Source organism: Equus caballus, chromosome X (assembly GCF_041296265.1).
Source record: "Equus caballus isolate H_3958 breed thoroughbred chromosome X, TB-T2T, whole genome shotgun sequence".
Lineage (NCBI taxonomy): Eukaryota > Metazoa > Chordata > Mammalia > Perissodactyla > Equidae > Equus > Equus caballus.
This window is the reverse complement of record NC_091715.1, coordinates 97,041,800-97,066,528: the sequence shown is the minus strand read 5'-3', so window position 1 is coordinate 97,066,528 and position 24,729 is coordinate 97,041,800. Positions and strand designations below refer to the sequence as shown.

General features: G+C 40.4%; 1 long non-coding RNA gene across 1 annotated transcript in view; it reads left to right on the top strand.

Moving 5' to 3' along the window:
* The window catches only part of LOC111771457 (uncharacterized), a 51,910-nt gene extending 33,101 nt beyond the window's left edge, over positions 1-18,809 (top strand). Inside the window, exons 3-4 of the long non-coding RNA XR_011434586.1 lie at positions 17,783-18,224; positions 18,547-18,809. This is a non-coding gene — a long non-coding RNA (uncharacterized lncRNA). The remainder of the gene's footprint in view (positions 1-17,782; positions 18,225-18,546) is intronic.
* The last annotated feature ends 5,920 nt before the right edge of the window (positions 18,810-24,729 follow it).

The following is a 24,729-nucleotide window of genomic DNA, read 5'->3' as shown; positions in this document are numbered from 1 at the left end:
ACGGATGAGGCCTAAAAGTACTGGCAGTGGAGAGAATGTTCTGAATACAGTTTGGAATTAGAATCAACAAAGTGAGGTGTGTCACTTATAATTATTTCTTGTGTTTTTGTATAGTTAACAAATACTTATTGAGCACCTGTGCATTCTATTTATACAGCAATGAACAAGTCGCCGTGTCTGCGTTTACTAGGAGAAGAGATGAGACATGCGCAGTAGGTCTGAGGTATGACGGAAGCACAGGAGCCTTGGAACAAGCTCAACACTGTAGGAGTGGTGAGGGAGGCAGCATCACTTCTAGTTGTGGTGATTGGTGAAGTTAGAGAGACGCAAGGTGGAGATGTTGTCTAACTCAGTTTACACAGACTGATGCATAAACCAGAATGTCAGGATTTGAAAACTTTATTTTTTTGTTATAAGAAATATTCCAGAAGACTGAAACAATGTTTTAGTCTCTGATGAAGAAAAATATAATAAGGTAAGCTTATTATTACAAGGAGGTTGCCAGCTGAGTATGGAACCAGAATGAGGAGAATTAACTGAATTGTCTTATTAGCTAAGGTCTGAATGCTTGTGTCCCCTCCCAAAGGCATATGTTGAAAACCTAATGGCCAAGGTGATGGCATTAAGAGGTGGGGCCTTTGGGAGGTGGTTAGGTCATGAGGGCAGGGCCCTTCTAAAAGAGGCCCAGAGAGCTAACTCATCCTTCCACCATGCGAGGACGCAACAAGAAGTCTGTGATCCAGAAGAGGACTTTCACCAGAACCCGGCCATGCTGGTCTGATCTCAGGCTTCCAGCCTCCAGAACCGTGAGAAATAAATTTCCGTTGTTTATAAGCCACCCAGTCTGTGGTATTTTGTTACAGCAGCCTGAATGGCCTAAGACAGTACTATCTTTAAATTTTCGGAAAGCTTCCTGAAGTAGTGAGATCCAGAAGATAAATAAGAATCAGCCACACAAACATCAAGGGAAAGAGTGTTACAGGCAGAGGAAAGAGCACGATGGAAGGCCGTGATGTGAAAAATCGCTCCGTGTGGACTGAAAGAAGTCTAACGTGACCAGGAGGAGAGAGTGATGGGGAGAGTGGGGAGCGATGAGGCTGAATCTGAGAAGCCTTGTAAACCATTGGAAGATTTTGGACTTCCCCCTTAAGGCAAGTGCAATTGCTGAAGTGTTTTAAAGGCAGGCCTGACCTGATCGATTTTTCATTTTCAGCTCACTCCAGCTACAAATCGGAGCGGTATCTGGAAGGAAACAAAACTGGAGGCAGGGAGACCAGACAGGAGTCTCTTGCAGTATCTCAGGCAAGAAGTGACAGTGGGGAGTGACAGTAAACATGGAGAAAAATATTTAGGTGGCAGAATCAATAATACTTGGCAACTGATTGAATGGGAGTGTGGAGTGAGTTTAAGATGACTCCCGTGTATCTGGCTTGAGCGACTGGGTGGATGGTGATGCTGTTCACTGGTATGGTATGGGAAACACTGGAACAGGAACAGACCAATGGGATGAAAAGATAATGAGTTCTGTTTGGGCCAGGTTGTGCTTCAGTGGCTTGTGTCACATCCAAATGGAAACGCCAAATCGGCAGTTGAATATACAGATCTTGGGCTCAGGGTGGAGGGCTAGGCTAGCGAGCTCTATCTGAGAGACATGGGCACACTAATGACAGTCTCTTCCATTACTTCTACAGATAGCCAATGTCATCCATTTGAAACTGATTGTAATAATTTTCTCTCGTAGAGGACAATCTTATTTCATGCTTATTTACTGGTTTCAGTAATCAGGAAAGCCATCATGGAGAAGGTGGCATTTGATCTGGACCTCTGAAAGGCAAAGATGGTGATGAAAAAGAGGGTATTACAGGCAAAGAGGAGAGAGACAGAAAAACAACTTGAGGAAAGATGTCTTCCAAATTGACTGTAGCAGAAGGATTACCTATGTAGTTGAGTTACTATGTGCCAGAATCATGCTAGACACTGGGAATATAAAGTTGAATAAGATGTGGGGTCTAGGGTCCTTTAAGAAGCCCTTCTTTAAGTCCCAGGCTGAACTGCCAGCACTTCCTCCGTGCTGCCTGAGTACTCTCTGCTCAGTCTTGTTATTGCACTTAGCCACATTATATTGAAAGTATTTGTTTCCTGTGTCAGGCTCTTCCACTATAACAATAATTCTTCCTGTCTTATTCACCACGTTATCCCGCTACCTAGCACAGTCACTGGTCATGGTAAATCCTCAATGAACGTTCATTAAGATGAACTAAACTGCAACCAAGTAACTTACCTTCTGGTGGCGAAAATGTGGAAGCTAAAGCTGGAAAGAAACATATTGCAGAGAGATCTAAATGTCAAGAGAAAGGGTTGGGATTGTATTGGTAGGCAACGGAGTGTTGACAAAAGTTTTTGAGGCTGATTTTGAAACAATCAAAGTGTGTTCTGACAATATTCATCTAGTCACCACGTCTAAATACATTGGAGGAGGCAAGATGTTAGTCACAAGGGTACCTAGCCCAGCCACCTGGCATATAATAAGTACTCAGTAGTATATTATTTCAGTATAGTATCAGTAGGTATTTACTAAGTAAATGGATTAAAGTGGAGGCAGAAAATAAGGACTATCTGAAACTATTAGCTAAGGAATTGGGTGCACGCTCAGATAACTGGTAGCGCTCCGGATACTTCTACCACCAACAACATTGTGTATACTTTGTTTTTGATTTTTTTGTTTTCTTTGTTTTTTTTGTCCTTGTTGTTGTTTTTTGGTGAGAAAGATTGGCCTTAAGCTAACATCTGTGCCAATCTTCCTCTATTTTATATGTGGGACGCCACCACAGCCTGACTTGATGAGGGGTGTACAGTGTGTGTGTCCATGCCTGGGATCCAAACCCGCGAATCCCGGGCCCCTGAAGCAGGGTGCACAAACTTAATCACTACACCACCGGCTGGCCCTGCATTATGTATATTTTGTACTGCTGTAGAATGAACCTGGTATAATAGGGTCCCACTGCAGCAGCATAAACTACTTAGTTCCCCACATCTCTTTTTAAAGTTTCTTTCAATGAGTTAATTTTAAGGAGATGGTTATTTGACATGATTTCGTTGGAGACTCGGGTCATTTAGCTACATGATTAATACTTTATCAAGAGCCTGCATACCATCAGGCAACATACCGATGCACAAAAAGGAAACAGCTTTAATAGTGATTATTGTGTGTGAAAATTTTCCAGGCTGAGAGACTGGCTATTATTGATTAAAATGGGCATCATTCTGGTGTTTTTGTTATTTTGTTGTGGGGACTCCTAGACATTTGCATGTGATTATAGCTGTGGCACAGCTGTTCTGCATTCTCATAACTTGTTCTCTGGTACAAAATATCGTAGACAATCCATCAGAACATCAAAGCATCCTATTCTAGATTCCTTCAGCCCAAAAGCCCGGTGACAATAAGCCCAGGTTTATCTCTGTATCTAATTAATGTGTGGATCCAATTATTGTGCTGTATGGGCTCGGGTTTCCTAAGTCAAGCCTGTGGATCTATATTGCACCTTGCTGAGTTTTAGAATGCTGCAATCAAATTGGCCAGTCAAACGGAATGGACAAATTGTATTTAACAAAAACCAATGAAAGAGAAGGGAATGCAATTTTCTCTTTCCTTGGGAAGCCACTGGCTTATGTAACTACTATATTCTGGTGAATGTTGTAAGTTTTCATTATGAAGACATTGGATTTATTTGAAATCCATTTTTAAAAAATCAATGTGTCTATTCCACCTGAGGGTTATTTTATGCTGAAAACAAACAGCATTATTTTCCTAATATTGAAATAAATGCTTTCACTGCTAAAATAAATGATTTATTTCAATAGAAGAAAATTGACATGTGTCTAAAGCAGTTTTATTTCTTATGATTTATTTTATTTGCTTTATATAATTTTATCTCTCTCTTTATGAATGAAGTTAAAGTTGGATTTTTATGTTTTATTCTTCTTAGCTCTTGTAATTTGGACAATTTCTGCCTCGAACAAGAGTTTGTTGGCTTGTGTACATCTGTACTGAAAACATTAGCCTTAAGTGAGGCCAAGATGGAAAACCACACGGCTGCCTAAGCTCTCTGTAGTAAGCAGATTAGAATATGCCCATGTGTTCAAGCCCTAAAGGTAACAGGAAGAGGGAGACTACTGAAAATCAAGCAAAGAGTTTACTGAAGAGAGTATCCAAGTCTTTTAAATGAGAGAATCGGGACTAAGTTTTTATTTTGTTCTATGCCCATGATATAAGAAAATATACATGAATATGCTAATTTGTGCAAAAAGGAATATAAGAAGGATAAAATATAAAATAATGCAATTGGTAACCTACAGGAGATGTGTGGGAATTGGGTGGGAAGGATGGGGAGAAGGAACAGAGTAGGTGAGATGTGTCATGGGGTCACTACTCTGAGTATACTTTTTTGTAGAGTTCTGATTTTTTTTTTCCTGAGGAAGATTTGCCCTGAGCTAACATCTGTGCCAATCTTCCTCTATTTTGTATGTGGGTCACTGCCACAGCATGGCTGCCAATGAGTGCTGTAGGTCTATGCCCAGAAACCAAACTTGGGCCGCTGAAGCAGAGTATGCCACATTTAACCACTAGGCCATGGGGCCGGCCCCTAGGGTTCTGACTTTTGGAACCATGATAGTATTTCACATAGTCAAAAAATAAATAAATGAAACCAACAAGAATGAGGAAGAACCAAAAATGGAATACAAACAAAAATAAATGAACTGAATTGTATTTCAAATGAATAATGTAACCACTCAGAATGGAAAAAGAAAGAAAACAAACAAACCTAACAACATTTGAATACAGTATTTTAACTATACACATTCAGGTTAAAGGTAAAAGAACTATAAACAAATATTAACCCTAGTTGAGTAGGTTTGTTTCTTCACAGTGTGATAATTAGCAATCCTGAAAACACTTTATGCATATTTTAGGACTAAGCAAATAAGTACATATATTGTAGATAATGAGAACATGGGTTTCACTATAAAAGGGAGGTACAGATATAGAAAGGGGGAAGAGCAGAATGAACTCTGTAGTATTGGATTGGAAGTAAGGTATTGGTATATACTCATGTTTTTTTGTTTTTGTTCTTTTGCTGAGGAAGATCAGCCCTGAGCTAACATCTGTGCCAATTTTCCTCTATTTTGTATGTGGGTCACTGCCACAACATGGCTTGACAAGTGGTCTAGGTCCACGCCCAGGATCCAAACCCATCAACCAGGGCCACCAAAGAGGAGTGCTCAGAACTTTAACCACTAGGCCACAGGCCCAGCCCTTATACTCACAGTTTTTAATATCTAGGTAGAATAGATTAGATAGATAGATGATAGATAGGAGGATAGATGATAGATAGCTAGATAGAAAAACACACATATACGTACATACATGCATACGTACCTACATACACCTATTTCCTAGCTTTGTCAGCTGAGAGGGCTTAGAAACAACAATACCCCATAATAATGGGCAAAATTAGTGTCCAATCTAACTTTCTAAATGTTATTTTCTGCTAAAAGGAAGCAGAGCCTCTTAGAGCTGATTCCAGAGCTGGGGAAGAGAAGTAGAAAATGAGCCTAGAAACAATTTGTTGTGTCCAAAAGTAAGAAAGTGCTCAAAGGATGTGATGTCATGTCAGGAGGACACAGGATCCAATCTGAGGGGCTCCCATTGGCCAAATGTGGGACAATTTGAGCATCACAATAAATGATAGCGATGGATTAACCCAGAGAATAAAGTGAGAATACATGAGTCAATACTAATATAAATAAATGTTTGAATAAATAAATAGGGATGAAGAGAAAGCTCTTCCTTTTAGTCAAATTCAAATTAATAAAAGCAGAAGGAAGAAGATGGTGCACTGAGAAGAGCACATCCTCCCCTCTGTGGTATTCTTGAAAAAAGAAACAAACTCATAACTTGAGTCTAATCAAGAATAAACAGCAGCTAAGCACATGTTGAGGAACATTCTACAGACTAAATGGCCCAACACAAATGCATAAAGATACATACCCTTATGTTCACTGTGGCATTATTCACAATAGCCCAGACTTGGAAGCAACCTAGGTGCCCCTCAAGGGAGGAATGGATAAAGAAGATGTGGTATTTACACACAATGGAATACTACTCAGCCATAAGAAATGATGAAATCTGGCCATTTGTGACAACATAGATGGACCTTGAAGGTATTATGCGAAGTGAAATAAGTCAGAGGGAGAAAGTCAAATACTGCATGATTTCACTCATATGTAGAAGATAAAAACAACGACAAACAAACACATAGCAATGGAGATTGGACTAGTGGTACCACAGGGGAAGGGGGGAGTGGGGAGGGCAAAAGTGGTGATTAGGCTCACATGTGAGGGGATGGACTATAATTAGTTTTTGGGTGGTGAACATGATGTAATCTACACAGAATTCGAAATATATTACAATGTACATCTGAAAGCTATATAATGTTACTGCAATAAAAAAAAAAGAAAAGAATAAATGGCCCATCCTCTTCAAAAATGTCAAGGTCATGAAAGACAAAGAAAGGTTGTAAACTGTTCCAGATTAAAGGAGACTAAAGAGACATGACAAGTAAATTCAATGGGTCAATCTAGACCAGATTCTAAGACAGAAATTTCTTTGTTTTTTGCTATAAAAGACATTAGTGGGACAACTGGTAAAATTTGAATAAGGATTGTAGGTTAGGAAATAGTATTGTATCAATGTTGGTTTCCCGATTTTGATGGTTGTATTATGGATACGTAGGAGACTATCCTTAATTTTAAGAAATATACTTTGATGTATTTAGGGGTAAAGGAACATCATATGTGCAACTTATCCTTAATTAGAAAAATAAAATGATATATTGATACATATACACATACTTATATGGACAGAGACTACGAAGGTGGTAAAAGGTAAACAGGGGGAATCTAGGGGAAGGGAATACAGGAACTGTACTAATTTTGCAGCTCTCTGTAAGTCTGAAATTATGTCAGAACAAAAAAATTTTAAATGTGAAAATAAGTTTTTTTAAATTGATCTATCCCAGTGACAAGATGCTTTGGATCTGGATTAATAGGATCTCTTGCAAATTTTAGGAAGTGAGCCATAAAGAAGTATTTCTCACAGTCAGAGGAGTCTGGTTTAAATGGTTTTGCAGTCTACTTTTCCCTTTGTTTCTTGTTCAGTGTCATTGGTGTGGGGAGAATGAAAGGCCCACAGGAAGATGATGCTGGATTGGCCCCAGTGACAAGAACCAGGCACGGTCATCACCCTTTCCATACTGTCTTGGTGTTGATTTCACGTTAGCTGATATCTTCTTTTCATTTAGATAGAAACCTAACTTTCAAAGTGAAAGCCAAAATATAAACTTAATCTTGTCTCCCATTCTTTATTTTTTCTTAAAGATTGGCGCCTGAGCTAACAACTGTTGCCAATCTTTTTTTTTTTTTTTTTGCTTTTTCTCCCCAAATCCCCCCAGTACATAGTTGTATATTTCAGTTGTGGGTCCTTCTAGTTGTGGAACATGGGACGCCGCCTCAGCATGGCCTCACAAGCGGTGCCATGTCCGCGCCCAGGATCCGAACTGGCGAAACCCTGGGCTGCCGAAGCAGAGCGCTGAACTTAACCAACCGGCCACGGGACGGGGCCGGCCCCATGTCTCGCATTCTTGAAGAGTCCTCCTGCCCTTGCTCTGAGCTTTTAGGACTTCTCACAGTTTGGTGCACCCATGCCTTTGGATCTTTCACACCCTTAAAATAAATCAGGGTGGCTGAAGATTGATGAAACTGAACAGTTCCCTTAAGACTGAACACTAGCACAACTACAGTCCTTTTCTCTCATTTTCTCTCATTAAGGAAAAAGTATATTTGGAAAGGCAAAATAATCAAAAGTACTTTTAAAAGTGAAGAAAATTCTAAAAACAGCTCATTCACCTCCTGATTTGGAAAGAGCTGGGGGTGTGGATGGGAGTGAGGCGGAGCTAAGGGAATGAACATTTGCGTGGAATCGTGTTGCTCTGTTTTACCCCTGGAGCAGGTCTGGCTATAGGATAAATTGTGAACTGTGCAAAACTTTCTTTCAATATCCTCAATCCTCCCTCCTCCCCAGGCATTTAGTGTCCTCTTTCTCTTTCCTGCTATTCCAACTTTTACAACATTGCCCACTCCCACTAAGATAAGTGATACAAATTCGGTGAGTTACCTTTTGCAGGGTCATTAAGATTTTTAACATATATCAGTACTGTAAGCCAAAAAACTAAAACTCTAATGGGAGATCTCAGGCCTCTGACAGCAGAAGAAAGAGATCATGGGGAAGGAGGGACATGGTGGTTCTGGACCATGATGTATTGGACATGTTTCCAATACATCTGATATCATAATTCTATGTAGGACCAGCCCTAACCTAGTCAACAAAAATGTCGCAAACACTTTCTATCCTAAAGCAAGCTCAAAGTTCACCCTAAGATGAGGTACCCAAGGTGACAGCCTCACTTCTTATCCCAAAGCCACTTTGGCTGCAGATATAGAAGGACTTTCAGTCAACTTGTGTTTACATGGCACCTTCCATCTTAGGATGTCTGCCTTTTTATTAAGCTTATTTTTTTTAAACATCCATGGAAGATTGAAACATAACATTTCGTTTTCACAGATAGGTAAAGAGATTCAAAGTAGAGTGCCATTGTCAGCTAGCAAGCAAAAGTTAGCAACAGAATGACAAGTAAGGCTTCTGCCTTTGTTTCTGTATCTGCAAAGAAAGAGTTTTACAACTTGACTTGGACTCTTCCTACTGCTGTCTTCTGTGGAGCTGGTTTAAAACCAAACCACCCAGACCCTAGGTCTCCACATTTTGTTTGAAATGCCTTTGGCTCTATAACATCCGCCATCATCTCTTTCCCAACTGGCCTGATATTCTCTTTTCCGGCTGCCGTAGGGAGGATTGCAATGCTGAGTGGAAGGCTGGACCAGATGGCCTTAAAGGGCCCTTCCAAATACAAGATTCTCTAATTCTCTGATTTAATTTTGATGATTCAATTTCACGACTTTGGCTATCACCAGATGAAATTATGTAGACATTCTGCCTTCCATCTGCCCTCAGATATATGTCAACTTGTCTCTATCCAAATTCATCACATCAGTCAATGATGAAGCACTCATTTACATGCAGTATTCTACAAAGTGTATCCTAAGGGATCTGACCCACAAATCCGTGTGACAGTTAGGAGCAGCAGCTATCATAGAGATGGACACATCAGGTTATCCTAGCTTGAGGATATCAGGGAGTCTACTTTGCCAACTAACTCTGCGTGTCCTGATTTCAAGCCACTAAGCAACCTTTTAACTGTCATTTAGGGTCCCTCATATGCTGGACAATAGAAGGAGAATGGGCTAATCAGCAAATAATAAGAACCAACAATTATTGAGCTATTGAGTGCTTACTATGTACAAGGCTATGTATTTTACACATATTAACTAACTTGAATTCTCAAATCAACCCTACCACTAACATTAGAGACTAACATTATTACCCTTATTTTACAGATGAGAAAATCAAGGTATGAGAGAGTTTAAGCAACTTTTCCCAGGTCAGTTGAGTAGTAAGGGGTAGCACCGGGACTGAAACCCAGGCCATGTGACTCCAGACCCATCATGTCTATTATGCCATAGCACCACTGCAAGGATGCAGGCCACTTGATAGTCACATTGCTTTCTGTAAAGTAATCAATCGCCCAGCTTCTTCTAAAACTAAAGCCAAAATCAATGTGTCTCCTAATAACTTACATAGTAAAACATATTTAACAGGGTCTAAGGGGTTATTACATCTCTCTGGTCCGCTCGTTCTCCACTCACAACTGCTATTCCAGACCTTCTCCATTCGCCTTCAACCTCCAACATTACCCTCCTCTCCCCTCACTCACAGAGGGTGATATCACCTCCTACTTTTCAGAGCAGCAAAAGCTACCATATGTCAATTCCAACATCTTCCCAACATCAAACATCCCACCCTACCTCTGTGCACATCCTATCATGTTTCAGAGCCAACACTTCTCCTGTGTTTTGTATCCTCTCTCCCCATCTTTACAGGAATCTTATACCATTAACTTCACTTTCTCTGTTCTATATATTTAACCTCACCTTTCAACTTAATGCTGCCTACTGACTTTCATATATTCTCAGCCTGTCCGATTAAAACAACGGAAACCTTCACTTGATGTCACATCCCCCTCCAGCAATGAACCTATCTCTTCTCCCCTTCTTCACTACGATTTCTCAAAAGAGTTGTCCAACTTCCCCATTTCTATTTCCTCTCCCCCACTGCTCACTCAACTGTGTCAATTTGATTTACACCCACCTCACTCTACCAAATCAGCTTTTACTACCTCCTTTACCTCCATGTACCCAAATCTAGCACAGTTTTCATTCCTCCTATTTGGCCTTTAAGTACCTTTTGACACTGTTAATCACTCCCTTCTTCTTGAAACATTCTCCTCCCCTGACTTCCCTTAGGCCACACACGCCTGATATTCTTCCTACACTTCTAGCTGCTTTTTCTCAGTTTCCTTTGCCAGCTCCTGCTTCTCTACAAGCCATTACATGTTCCTCAAGGCTAGCATATATGTCGGTAAATATAAAAGACCGTATTTTTCTCTTAATTTGTTTAAAATACATATGACTACTTAAAGCAAAAATTATAGCATTGTCTTGTGGGATTTATAATGTATGTAAATGTAGTACTTATAACAGCCATAACACAGTGGATGGTGGAGGGGAGGTTAATGGACCTATGTGGTTTCAAGTTTCTACATTTTTCATGAAGTGGTATAATACTAACTCTAGGTAGACTGAGAAGTTAAGGATGTATGTTGTAATCTCTGGGATAACCACTTAAAAATAATATAAAGGCACATAGCTAAAAAACTAATAGCTAAATCAAAACAGAGCTTGAAAATATTCAAATAATCCAAAAGAAGACAGCAAAAAAGGAATAGAGCCACCAATAACAGAGAGGATCCATAGAAAATAATAAAATGGTAGATCTAAATATAATCATATTCATAATTATATGAAATACTCTTTTTTTTTTTTTTTTTTTTTTTTTTTTTTGCTGAGGAAGATTTGCCCTGAGCAAACGTCCACTACCAATCTTCCTCTTTTTGTATGTGAGCTGTTGCCACAGCTGGCCACTGACAGACAAGTGGTGTAGGTCCACACCCAGGAATTGAACTTGGGCAGCCAAAGCGGAGCACATTGGAACTTGACCACTAGGCCACTGGGGCTGGCCCTGAAATACTCATTTTAAGAAAATCCAGTTTATCAATTTTTGCCTTTATGGTTCAGTCTATTTGTTTGCACTTCTCCAAGTGGTGTACCTGAGACTCATATTTGGGACTAACTCCTAAGCCCATTTTTACAGTTAATCCATTGTTGTGTTCCAGAAGATCTATGCCGTCAATCTTGGGCAGAGAACTGCTCAGTAAGTCTGGAAAATAGAAAATCTCAGGCTTCCACACAATAAAAGAAATTCCAGGAGTCCTGAAAGGCCTAAAAATCTAATAACACAAGGAACTGCTCCTTGGGGACGACTGACTGCTTCCCAGCCCAATGAGTGATATAAAGTTCTGAAACCAGGACACAGATGTGCACGGTGTGGGTTTTCTCCTTGGGTTTCAGGAGAACAAGAACTAGCTAGAGCTACCAGGGCCCTATGACACCAGCCTCACTCTAATCATTACTTCGAGAGATATCCAGGCGGTTCAGCTCAAGTGAAATTAGAACAGCGAGATTCTTTCAGAGCACTGAGTATTCACTGATTGATTTTTGGTCCAAATCCAATTTAATCAATGAACCACATGTATTTTGAGATTCCCTACAACTTCCTGGCCTTCTTCCCCCATCCTCATACTACCTCATGCTCCTCTTCATGCCATCTACTTCTAAGTCCATTCTGTTAAACTAATTAACAATCATTAGGACTCCTGAATTCTCTTTCCACCCCAAATCCCCCAGCGTTCCTGGATTTTGCTTCCATGGCAACAACTAGCATTTGCTTCTAGGACTTTTATTTGATTTCCTTACCTGTAACTTACCCTGTAACACACTGGAATATGACTTTTACCTCTCTCCTAAACCCCACACACACCTTCACAGTGAAATTCATTTCTCTGAGGTCATCAAAGACATGCTTGTTGCTAAACACAGTGGAAGATTTTTAGTTCTCATGTTTCAGTAATATTTGACACTGTTGACCATTTCCTTCTTGGGAAATTCTTTTCCCTCAGCTTCCCTTACACTCATGCTCCAGGTTCCTTTCTACCCACCCACCCCCCCCACCCCCAATCTTTTTTACAGGCTCTTTTTCCTCTATGTGTCACTTAGATGTTGGTGTTTATTTGGGCTCTGTCATAAATTTTCTGCTTTTGTCAGTGTACACAATTTCCCAACAAGGTTACAATTGCCTCCATTGGCTGCAAGTGTAAGCTGTATGTTAGTACCCCTCACGTGTCTGTCTCTGTCCTTGATCTCTTCTCTACACACGAGGCAAGTCTATCGAAATGTCTATCGGGTGTGTCCACTTGAATACCCCTCAAAGAGCTCAAAGGTCTCACACCCATCATGCCAAAAATTAATTGGCATCTTCCCACCTACCATCTCAAACCTGCTCCTCCTCCTCCTCCTGTTCTCTGTCTCAGTGAGTTGCACCACCAAATATCCAATTGCAATTCTGCAACGGCCAGAAAACTGAAAGTCTTCTTTGATTCCTTTGTCTCCCTCATTGACACCTCCATTCAATCACCTATCAAGCCCTATCAATTCTCTCTCTCTCTGTGGGATCAGGCTCTCTCTCTCCATCTGCACTGCTAACACCATAGTCCAAGCCACTATCATTTCACGGATTATCACAATACCTTCATAACTTGTCTACTTACCTCTAGACTTGCTCCCATTTAAATTCATTTTGCACATTGCTGCCAGAGTCATCTTGGTAAAATTCCAAGCACTAAATCTTTCATTGGTTTCTCATTGCATTAAGGGAAATTCAAAACTCTTTAACACAGAATCTAGACACTTAGAATCAGGCGAGTCCGAGATTGCCTGAGTTTAAACCTTGCATCTGCCAATCACTAGCTGGGTGATTTGGGGCTATTCGGTTAACCTTGCTGAGCTTCTGTTTCCTTATCTGTAAAGTGAGCATAATAATAATTATAATAATAAATGCCTCATCATATTGTTGTGAAAATTTAATAAAATTGCACATGACTAAAGCATTTTAGAATGCTTTCTGTCTCATAATAAGTAAATAACTGCTATCTTTGTGGTGGTGGTTGTTATTATTCAACAAATTTTTTTTTAATTTTTACTATGTGACAAGAACTGTGGTAGATAATGGTGAGGCTATCTTGAGCGAAACAGACAAGGTTACTGCCCTCAGGGGAGCTGATCTACAATCCAGCCATGTTCATTACTTCTCACAAACTTACACTCTAAACTGTGCTATTGTAGCCCCATTACATGCTGTTTTTCTCTCCTCTGTGCATTTCCCTATGCTCTTCTTGTTTCAGAAAACATTCTCTCCAAGTCCTCCTCCCCTGTTTAATTCTTCATCCTTCTGATCTCAGTTTAAATGTCATTTCTAAGATTTCCATAACTGGATTAGGTCCCACTTATTTCTTAACTCTCCCCTTATCTTAGCCTATTTTTATTTTACCTGTTTACATATGTGTACCCCAATGCACTCTAAACACCAAAACATGAGGGCATCTGTAGGTCTTTTTTACCACTGTTTGCCCAATGTCAAACATAGTGTCTAATACATACAGACATTAAATATTTCTGGAAAGACCTAAGGGAATTAGTAGAGGCCACAAAGATCCTTTTGTCATAGTGGCATTTTTGGGGGGTGGGTGAACTTACCAGTAAACTGATAGTCATCTTTGTATGTTACATTCTATAAGCTAATATGTCTTCAGTATCTCAAGCCATTATGTGGAACATTTGTACACTTGGAAGGCAGAGAGTGGGTAATATGTGCAGAAGATATCTTAGCAGCTATTACTTGGACTTGTAAGTGTGCACACTTGCTGTCATTCTGCTTGGTAGTAATGGAAAGACTATTCTGAATAAAGACTCACAAGAGTAATTAACGTTAGTTGAATTGTTGAAAAACAGCTATCACGTCATCTGAGAGTTGGCATCACACTCTAAAGTAGACCCCTAGCTACACTCTATCTTGTTGAAGAAGTGCTTGCATGGCTCTCTCCTAAGAACAACTAATTTCCCAGCTCTACACACCATTGCAAGAAAGAGTAATAGGCTGTACTGCTCAGAAGAATTTCAGAAATTATTACAAACGTTAGTGGGCTGTCTGACCAGAGTTGGTTGGCTGTAGAGAGAAACATACTAGAGCCAGGAGTGACGAGGCTGCCAAAAGTTGACAAGCATTCTCAGCCAAATTCTGGCCCTCATCAGATTTCCTAGCTGCAAAGACACTTCAATGTTTTGAAAGATTTACTCGCGTATGGCAAGCACTTCCAACTGTAATGCAGTCCTGGATAGTGTTACAACTGAATCATGCTATGGTTCCCAAACCTCTTTCTTCCAGAAAAGTCTTTCCTGGAAGATCAATATATAAAATAGCAAAAAGTAGAGCTGCGCTCCCTAGCTCCCTTTCCATCCCTCCAACCTAATGACCCCTGAGGGTAGAGTAGAAAGATCACCACACTGGTGATCAGAAAACAAACTCACAGAATTCCAGGATTGAAATGGAACATAAAACCATTCAGTCCAACCGTCCAGCCTGTATCTGAATTCCCTTCCACAACAAAAACCCTCCAGGCTCTTTCCCCGACAGGCTTTCTGCTCTTGGATAAGTCGTCTCATTTCTGTAGACTTTAGTTTCTCCATGTGAAAGAAGAGGCATTGGAGTAAATACTGTCCAAGGTCTTTTCACACAGTAAATACATGATTCAGTGGTACTAAGGACATACGGGAATTCTGACCCAGAAAGCACATCATGAAACTTGTTAAGTTTTGTATTCCATACACCCAGTAGTCCAAAGGAATATGAGCTGAGGCATTCTATAGAACTATATAGAACTATATATATAGGTAGTGTCAAGGATTCAGAAACCTCTTCGAGTTTTCATGCAAAACTGGAGTATTCTTCTGGTAATGGAGCCCATGGATTTGTTTGTTTCTTTTGTTGTTTTACTTTGCATTCATATATTGCAAGATTCTGCATTTCAAAGGGAGAGCCCAGAGTTTTTTACAAGATTGTGTTTTTTTGTTTTGTTTTGTTTTAAAGATTGGCGCCTGAGCTAACATCTGTTGCCAATCTTTTTTTTTTTCGTCTTCTCCCCAAAGCCCCCCAGTACATAGTTGTATATTCTAGTTGTGAGTCCTTCCAGTTGTGCCATGTGGGATGCCGCCTCAGCGTGGCTTGATGAGTGGTGCTAGGTCCGTGGCCAGGATCGAAACCAGCAAAGCCTTGGGCCGCCGAAGCAGAGTGCGTGAACTTAACCTCTCGGCTACAGGGCCAGCCCCTATAAGATTGTTTTTTTGAGGTAATATTCCTGTCCCAACTTTGGCTGTTCCAGAGTACTCTGCCCTCATTTGATTATTTGAATTTGGAATAGGTTTTCTTTGTCTTTTTTCATTTTTCAAAGCTTAATCTTTCCTGGCTCTTCCCCATAAAAGTTATGAATGCTCAGTAGTTGGACATCCAAATAGCACTTAAGAGGTACAACATTTCCCAAAGTTTCTTTGTCATATAAGGACTTTTTAAATTTTTATTTTACTATGGTAAGAACACATAACATGACATCTACCCTCTTAAAAGATTTTAAAGTGTACAATTCAACTTTTATTAATTAAAGGACTGGCATGAAATGTTACTAAGTGTCACATGGGTGACTACTTTCCCAAGGGGCCTGCCACTTTAATAAAGCAGAGATGTGAGGCTTGATACCGTCCTAGCCAAGTGATGATTTAGATCCTTCTTTCTTCATCCAACTATTTTCAGAATTCTAGTGAGAATACTCCTATCTGAAACGTGGGACCAAAATTTGCCTGGAGCTCTTCTTAGTATGTTTGTTCACTATAATAAAAGTCCTCAAATCATTGATATGCACTGTAGGATTGAGCAAGAGAGCAAATGTGCTGATGTTGTAGAAAGTCAGGGTTCTCACTGTGGAAAAGGGGAAATACAAATAACGAATGGGGAAAGACAAGATTAGGATTGGAGGTATGAATATGATACCTTAGCAATGATACCACATTAGCAACAAGCATATTCAGTGTCTAGATCTTGGTTTCTAAGTATCATTCCCCATTAAAAGAAACTATGACTCCTTAGAGAAACGGCTGATGCCAGGGCTAAGGGACAAAAGGTGTAAGATGAGCCTGGAAGATGTATCTTGCTTTACTAGAAAATAAGAAAGTACTAAAAAGAAAAATGAGGCAGATTTTGAAATAATCAGCTTGAAAGGGACCCCCTTGAGCAAAGGTGGCACAATTTGAACATCAAAATAAATAAAGAAGGTAATGAATAATAACTCATTGACTAAATTAGTAATCCATTAGTCTATGGTGATGACAAATAAAGAGACAGAGAGACAGAGAAAGACAGAGAGGGAAATAGACAGATAGAATGTTAATAATAAGTGTGGAGGGAGTGGTGGATTTAGAAAAGCACCATTTTGTAACCATCACAGTAAAGATTGGTTCAGGCAAGAATCATCAGTTGATGCTAAATGTGAGGTAGGAGGATGGATGAGAAACAGGATATTTGCATGGTCTTAAAATGTCTCCCTGCAGTTTCTTTAGCAAGGGGGAAATAGTAACTATACAGGGGAGAAAATGGACGATACATGGATCGGTGATCAAAATGGACCTCATTGGTGAAGGGCAGACAATGTGTGTCTCTGCATGTGCTTCCTGGAAACGGACAACACTAATTCTGTAGTGTGTAGAGAGGTCTCACTTGAATCCAACTATGAGTAAACATCAGAGGAACCTACATTGAAGGACACTTTGAAGAACAAATTCTATAGAAACTGAACTGCATTCTGTAAAAAATGCCAATATCTCGGAAACAATGTAAGGCTCAGGAACTGCTCCAGATTAAAAACTAAAGAGGTGTGACAACTAAATGCAATACGTGAGATTAGACTGAATTCTGCACAGGAGGGGAAAATGCTGAAAGTGGACATGAATGAGTAAGCTGACCAAAGTAGAACATAGACCATAGGTTAGATAAAATGACTTTATCAATGTTAAATTTCCTGAATTTGATAACTACATTGTGCTTATATAAGAGAATTTCCTGTCCTTAGGAAAGACACACAGAGTAGTTAAGGGTTTATGAGGCATATCCTGAAATAGTTCAGAAAAAAATGTTTACGTAAATGTGTGTGTGTATATATATATATATATATATAGAAAGAGACAGACAGATAGAGAAGGCAGAGACAAAGAGAATAATAAAAAAAAATGAGGCAAATTATTAAATATTAGTGAAGGGCAAAGGGCAATTAGAAGTTTTCTATATTGTTCTTGCAATTTTCCTGTAAGTTTGACATAACTTCAAAATAAAAAGTTTTACAGATTGACTGGTGCTGACATTCATCCTAATTTCAAATGAGAAATAGAATTCCTTTTAAAACTTTCTTGCCCAGGAAAATAATTTACTGGGAAATTCTTTTTACTCGAATGTGTTAGTTTTTTTGTGGTTTTCTTTTTTTTTTTTTTTTTGCAGTGAAAGAATGATGATGTGAAAGATGTGAAGCACTCAACACCCAGAAGCCCACTCAGAAGTAACCCTTTAACAGCTCAGGGGAAAAGTTCCTACTCAGTAGAAGGCGGTGGAATCTCAGCGTTTTGCTCCTGCACACACACACACACAAATCTATTTATATACCATCGCTGTTAACCTTATTTCCCTCAGTTAAAGTCACTGCGTTGCTCAATTCCACGAACGCTTTCCCTGGAGAACAGCCAGCAGAGCAGTGAAGTGGGAGCCAAGAAGACCTGGGTTCAAGGCCCAGCTCCATCAGTGACTACCCTCATAGGTGTAACTCCCTCACTTCAGCTTTCCCATCTGTACAATGGCGATGATGATAATAGATTTGGGAGCACAAAAGCTTTCTGCAAGCATACCTACAGTTGACCTTGTCATGAGGGGTTGTGTGAAGCTGATAGTAAGTGTTGGACTGGCTCATCTACTTGTCTTTCTGTTTCATCTGACCAGCCCTTAGGGTGGAGCTTGTCTACTCCTAAAAGGAATTTGACAAGCTGCTTTCAAGAGTAGTAAATTCTTGACAATCAGTTGCAATGAATTCACTAGCTTGTGTATATTACGGCCATTTTGCTTCTTCTGTCTGAACTCTTCCAGGTAATCTTGTGTGGGTCCAGAGAATGACAACATAGGAAACAAATCTCATTTGCCCCCAGATCTTTCTTGCGTGCCTCTGAGATCTATCTGTTTTATTCACTCACAAATGCATCTTTTTTTCTTCCTAGGAGAGCGTAGGAACTATTGTATTCCACCTTCAGCAGCAACAGTTTCGTCAGTTAGACTGCGACTGCTGAATCTTTATTCCCGGGATGTGGTGAGACAGGGCGACAGCTTCCAGATTGCTGACTAGCTATTTTGGTACTTGTAAACTTGTGGCACAACTGACTTGTAAATCAATGCTTGTATAAATGCATCTGAAACCCAAACATAAAAACCTATCATTTTAACTATTGAGTCTTTTTCACATTAAAATTATTATTTTCTCTAATTCTTCTTCATCTTTTCTTTACATTTTATGTCATTTATGAAACAAGCAGGGTTAACTACCAAAGAGAAAAAGAAATGTAGTTGGTAAACAGAGGACACACACCTCACTTTACACACTTCCGGTCCCTCTACATTTTTTTCCTGTCTTCAGTCTCTTAGATTATTTTCTCCACCAAAATCCTTGTCCACTGTAATTTTCTTTAGTTGTACGTATAGAGTTTTATGACAGGGTAGAGCATGACTCAGAATATTAAGTAGCAAGCTGGGGAAATGAGTGCTATGTTTCTAATTACTAACATCAGTGCTTCAGCTCAGTCGTCTATAAAATGGGACTAAGGATACACATGATATGTAAGTAAAAATCTATGAGCATGTGCAATGTGATACAAATTCAAAATGATAACAAAGCCCTCTAAGATTCTTGATGAGAAAGAAAACTGCTGCATTCAAAAAGCCCAAGGTCCAGCCTGAACTAACTAGTAGATACCAAGATGATACTCCTCAAAATGCACCAAAGCTGTGACATGATGCTTTAGCTCCCTGGTGTGAGAATTAGAAGGTATATCAGCTTTCTACTGCTGTTGTAACAAATGACCACAAACTTAGTGGCTTAATCTACACAAATGTATTCTCGTACGGTTGTGTAGGTCAGAAACTTGACATGGATCTCACTGGGCTAAAATCAAGATGTCAGCAGGACCATATTCCTTTCTGGAGATTATTCTGGATTATCCGGGTAGGCCCAATATAATCACAAAGATCCTTATCATGGAAGCAGAAGTCAGGGAGAGAGAGGGAGAGATGCGATGACAGAAACAGGTTGGAGTGATGCCCTTTAAAAATGGAGGAAGGGGGACCATGAGCCAAGGAATGCAGGTGGCTTCTAGAAGCTTGAATAGGCAAGGAATCAGATTTGCTCCTAAAGCCTCCAGCAGGAATGCAGGTCTGCCGACATCTTGATTTTAGCCTGTAAGACCCATTGTGGACTTCTGGCTTCCAGAATTGTAAGATAACGAATTTGTGTTGCTTTAAGCCATTAAGTTTGTGGTAATTTGTCAAAGCAGAATAGGAAACGAATATAGGGAGAATCCGTTTCCTTATCTTTTCCAGCTCCTGAAGGTCACCTGCAGTCCTCGGCTTCTTGCCCTCACCTCCAATTTCAAAACCAGTCAAGTCCCTCTCTCACCCTTCTTCGTTGTCACATCTCTTTCTGATCTCAGCCGGAAAAAGTTCTCTGATTTTAAGAATTTGTGTCATTAGTTTGGGCCCACCTGGATAAGCCAGAATAACCGCCCCATTTCCAGATCCTTAATCCTTTTCACATCTGCAAAGTCTTTTTTGACATGTAGGCTGACTTATTCATAGGTTTCGGGGATTAGGACACCGACATCTTTGGGGGCCATTATTCTGTCTACCACAGAAGACTTGAGTTCCATACCTAGTTCATCAACTCTCTAGAGATGTTACTTTGCGAAAATGTTTTCAGCTCTCCAGAGCATAGATTTTTTTATCTGTGTAATAATTCTAACACTATTCTACATCACAGGCTTGCTCTCAGTATTAAATGAGTGAATGTACGTGAAAGCACTTTGTAAACTGCAAAGGCTAAATAAAGATAAGGGATATTATTTCAGGAAGGGTGGAGGGGTAACAGTAAGAGTAGGTTAAATAATAGATAATGAAGAGGGTATGGGTAGCCTTCCTGTCCTCCACATCAAGCCTTACCAAGCCATTTAGGAACATCCTTAGGGGTATCTCCTGTGATCTTACAGAGTTCTGCCATATTCTCTTTTCGGGATACCTCCATTTCTCTCATTAATGTGAGCTGCCCTATAGCTACTTGAGGGTGGCATCTTGCCGTGACCTAACTGCTCCTTGCCATGGTTCCCCCCATGGCTATGCCATGTTCTCCTGCTGCTTCTGAAGCTGCATACCATAGGGGTGCCAAAGAGATGCTGTAATTCCTCCAATTCTCATTGAGCTGAGGCCACACTGGGTCCACACGGGATGTACTTTTCCTATATTTTGTGTCCCGTTTGATCATCTGACCACAACGGTTGGGCCATTACAGACTGGAGACAATGATAACTTAGACTTCATTCAAGGAAACTTTCACTTTGTGTTATTACTGAACCAGCAAACAAAATGGAAAGGGATATACACCAGATATGATTACAAATGATGCAGCTCCCAGGTGCTGCCCAGGTTTCTTGTGGAAGTGCAAGAAAACCAGTGGCGAATGGATCTTATACGGGAGGAGAGATCTGCAAGGTGAGGGGAGTCAAACACCATGAACTTGTTGCCCGTTGTATGATTGTAGCCTGAGAGAGGGCCCACATCAGCACCCAAGGATCCCCTCAACACTAGTAATGAAATCCTCACCATACCAAAGTTGTGTACTTCTGTGTTCTATTGCTTCCAGAATCATTAAAGCTCCTTGAAGCCTGACCATGGCATACCACATCGTGTGTCTCAGAAGTCCTTTGTAAATACAGGTCTTTCTGCTTCTGCTTGCCATGCCTCTATTCAAAAAGTTCAGACAGGGGCCGGCCTCATGGCCTAGTGGTTAAGTCCGTGCGCTCCACATTGGCAGCCCAGGGTTTCTCCAGTTCGGATCCTGGGCACAGACCTAGCACCACGCATCAGGCCATGCTGAGGTGGCATCTCACATAGCACAACCAAAAGGGCCTGCAACTAGAATATACAACTATGCACTGGGGGGCTTTGGAGAGAAGAAGAAAAAAACAAAACCTCACAGAGAAGTCTTTGGGAATAGATCAGGGGACAGACACTGATCCTTCCCATCCTTTCTTCCCCATCTCATCTTTGCCAACCAAGTGCCCACTTACAAGCCTCTCCCTGCCATTTCCTTACCTCCTCCTCATCTCTCTCTTTTCACTCTCCTCTTTGCCTTCTCTTAGACCTCTTCTCCCCAAGTGACTAAACCCATGTAAATGGACCCCGCGGATTGCTCTACAGCTAATCAGAGGCACCCAGGTGTGCCTGAATGCCAGTTAGGCTCAATTGGAACCACTGCTGAACTTATATTTGCTGTGATATGCAGCCAATAACAGGCATAGTTATAATCAAATAACAGGCACAGCTCATGATTCAAATAAAAGACAAATTTCTCAAAGCCTAGTAGCTTGTGACCCAAGCTTGCGTAATAAGCAACACAAAGAAACTAGATATAGGCTATTTCTATACACATAAAGACAAAACCACTATAGAACCACATCAGTTGTAACTTTGAGCAGAACTAATTAGCTGAGCTCCTGTCTCACAGCAGCAGACATGGAAAAGTCTGTTCCTGTCATTGGGCAGAACAATAGCTGATCAGTCTGACTGAAAGTTGAGGTCAGAATGGTTCAGAAAGGATACTGTGGCCACACATGGAGAAAAAGCTCTGTAAAAGAAACATCCACATCCACAATTGCAATTTCACGGTCTGTGGGAAGAACTTGGGGTACATGCACATATATTCCTGCCTCACCCACCCACGATGAGATGTGGAGTGTCCCTACAGTTTGTACATCCTTCTGATCTGGTAGATTCGAATGACGGGTTCAGATCACAGACTATCACCAAATGAGTACACGAGGAGAAGGAAAAAAACAAACATCTCCGAGTTCCTTTCCCTGAACCACCCTGTACGGCTGGGCTGGCCATTGAGTTCTCACACTTCCCATTGCGGTGTTGTCTACTGTTCTTCCTGAAGGGCCCTAGGGTCTGTAGGAGCCATCAAATGAGCTCCCGCACTAGAGGTAAGCAAATGGTTCCATACACGCCAGGGAGTGGCAGAGAATTGCTTGCCATCCTGATGCGGCACTCAGGAGCCAGGGGACTTCATATCTGAGTTACAACAAGGGATGTGCTGTGGCGGAAGCTTGGTTTTGTGCCCGAGTTTATACTTTAACGCTGAGGTGGTTTCACTTGGGAAGAAGACAAAAATCCCAAACATTTTGTTTCATGCAATTTCGTGCCCCAGAAGTGTCTGTTTCCGCTGATTCCATTCAGCCACACTGAGGGCTTTGCCTGCACTGCAGTGATTAATGAACACTGTATTTTGCTTATAGCAAAAATGGAAAAAATTAGCAGCAGGGCATAGCATGGTAACTCTTCCAGTGTTAGAAATAACATCCGGAGGTGTTCATTCTGAGTCGATGGAAGAATCCGGCGTCAACTGAACAGTAGTGATGGAAATAACTGGCCAATTCAGTCCAACAACTGGTCAGTGACTATTCAACTCCTGTGGGTAAAGACTTGACTCTTTCTAACAAGCTGTATTATTGCAGTGTTTAAAGGGCGACCTTTCTCCTCAAAATATATTTCTATCAAATTTTTTCTAACATATAGTGTTTCTAATATACTTTGCAAATTCCTGATAGTGCTTGATAATCTATGCTTTATAACCTCTTCACAAAAATATGTTGTTTCTCCATAGACTCCTAGGTGACAGAAACAGAGGAGGTCATCTAGTCCTTTACTCTGCTATTTCCTCCACTGTCATTTCTACTATTGTCTAGAATGTGATATAAGCTGGAAAAGACTGGATTAATTTTGAAATCACAAGTGACTCTCTGGCCCTTTCAAAACACATCAAGGCTCTCAATAACTGAAACAAACATGTGAATCAAAATGTCAGAAATGTAAGCTATAGCACATCCATACATGTCCTAAATGTCACCATTCGCTACAGGATTAGTAGGGTGCAATCTCTTAGTAGCAATTGAAAAATTATATGTGATCAATAAACCAGCATGTTCCTCACTCAAAACTCTCATCTTAAAAAGTGAGGAGAGGGGCTGGCCCCATGGCCTAGTGGTTAAGTTCAGCATGCTCTGCTTCGGAGGCCCAGGTTTGGTCCCCGGGCATGGAACTGCACCACTCAGTGGCAGCCATGCTGTGGCGGTGACCCACAGATAAAACAGAGGAAGACTGGCACAGATGTTAGCTCAGGACCAATCTTCCTCAGCAAAAAAAAAAAAAAAAAAAAAAGGAGAGGCTGTGGACAGAGCAGTAGACAGTGAAACATTCATTAGCTTCTTTCTATTGTAAAAAAAAAAAAAAAAAAGACACCAAAGAAACATTTAAGAAAACTGTTCAATCCAAGAAAGTACTATCTGAATAAAGTCAGAACCACTTTTCCCTCGGCAGTGTTGCTTCAGCAGCCAGTTAGAAAGATGAAGGCTTTTTCCAGAACGTGAGTAGGAACGAGTTTAGTCATATAGCCTTCTGATGTCATGTAACAAAATAATCAAACATGTACTATTAGACAAGATAAAAGAGAGCATGGGAGTTACAGCAAGGGTTTATTCAAGAAAAACCAGTTTGAGAAAAGACAACTCATGTAAAAACAAAGAGGGAAAATGCTTCAGGAGTAGGGGATATCAATTTGAGTGTCACAGAAACCTAAAGTGTTATCCCTGGGAAGGAAAATACCATTGATAATAAAACCTGTTGTTTTAACTTTTTCCGGAACTCAGAAAATGAACCATCATTATGTAAAAGCTCCAAGAAAAAATGAGCACGTCTGACAGACTCTCCACTCTCCTTCAGTTCTGTCATTAACTCTGAATGGAGATTTATGAGGACAGAGAAATTAGAGTGAGCAAAGCTACAGCGAATGGATTTGTGGGGAAGCCCTGTGCTAGATGATTAAGGTAGAGTTGAGAGGGAGTTGGCTGTGTATTTCCTAAAGGAAAGTAGAAGTTGGCCATGTGGAATTTTCTAGAAGTTGCCTTCATTTCATGACAAAGAATTCTTCTCTGTTTTAAACGCACTTAGTATTTTTGAATGAGTGGCACCCTTAGAAACTGAACAGACTATTCCCCACACGTTTTTTAAAGGAGACTGATAGTTCTCTGTCATACTCCGAAAATAAATACATTTTAGTCATTCAATAAAGACCATACAATGCT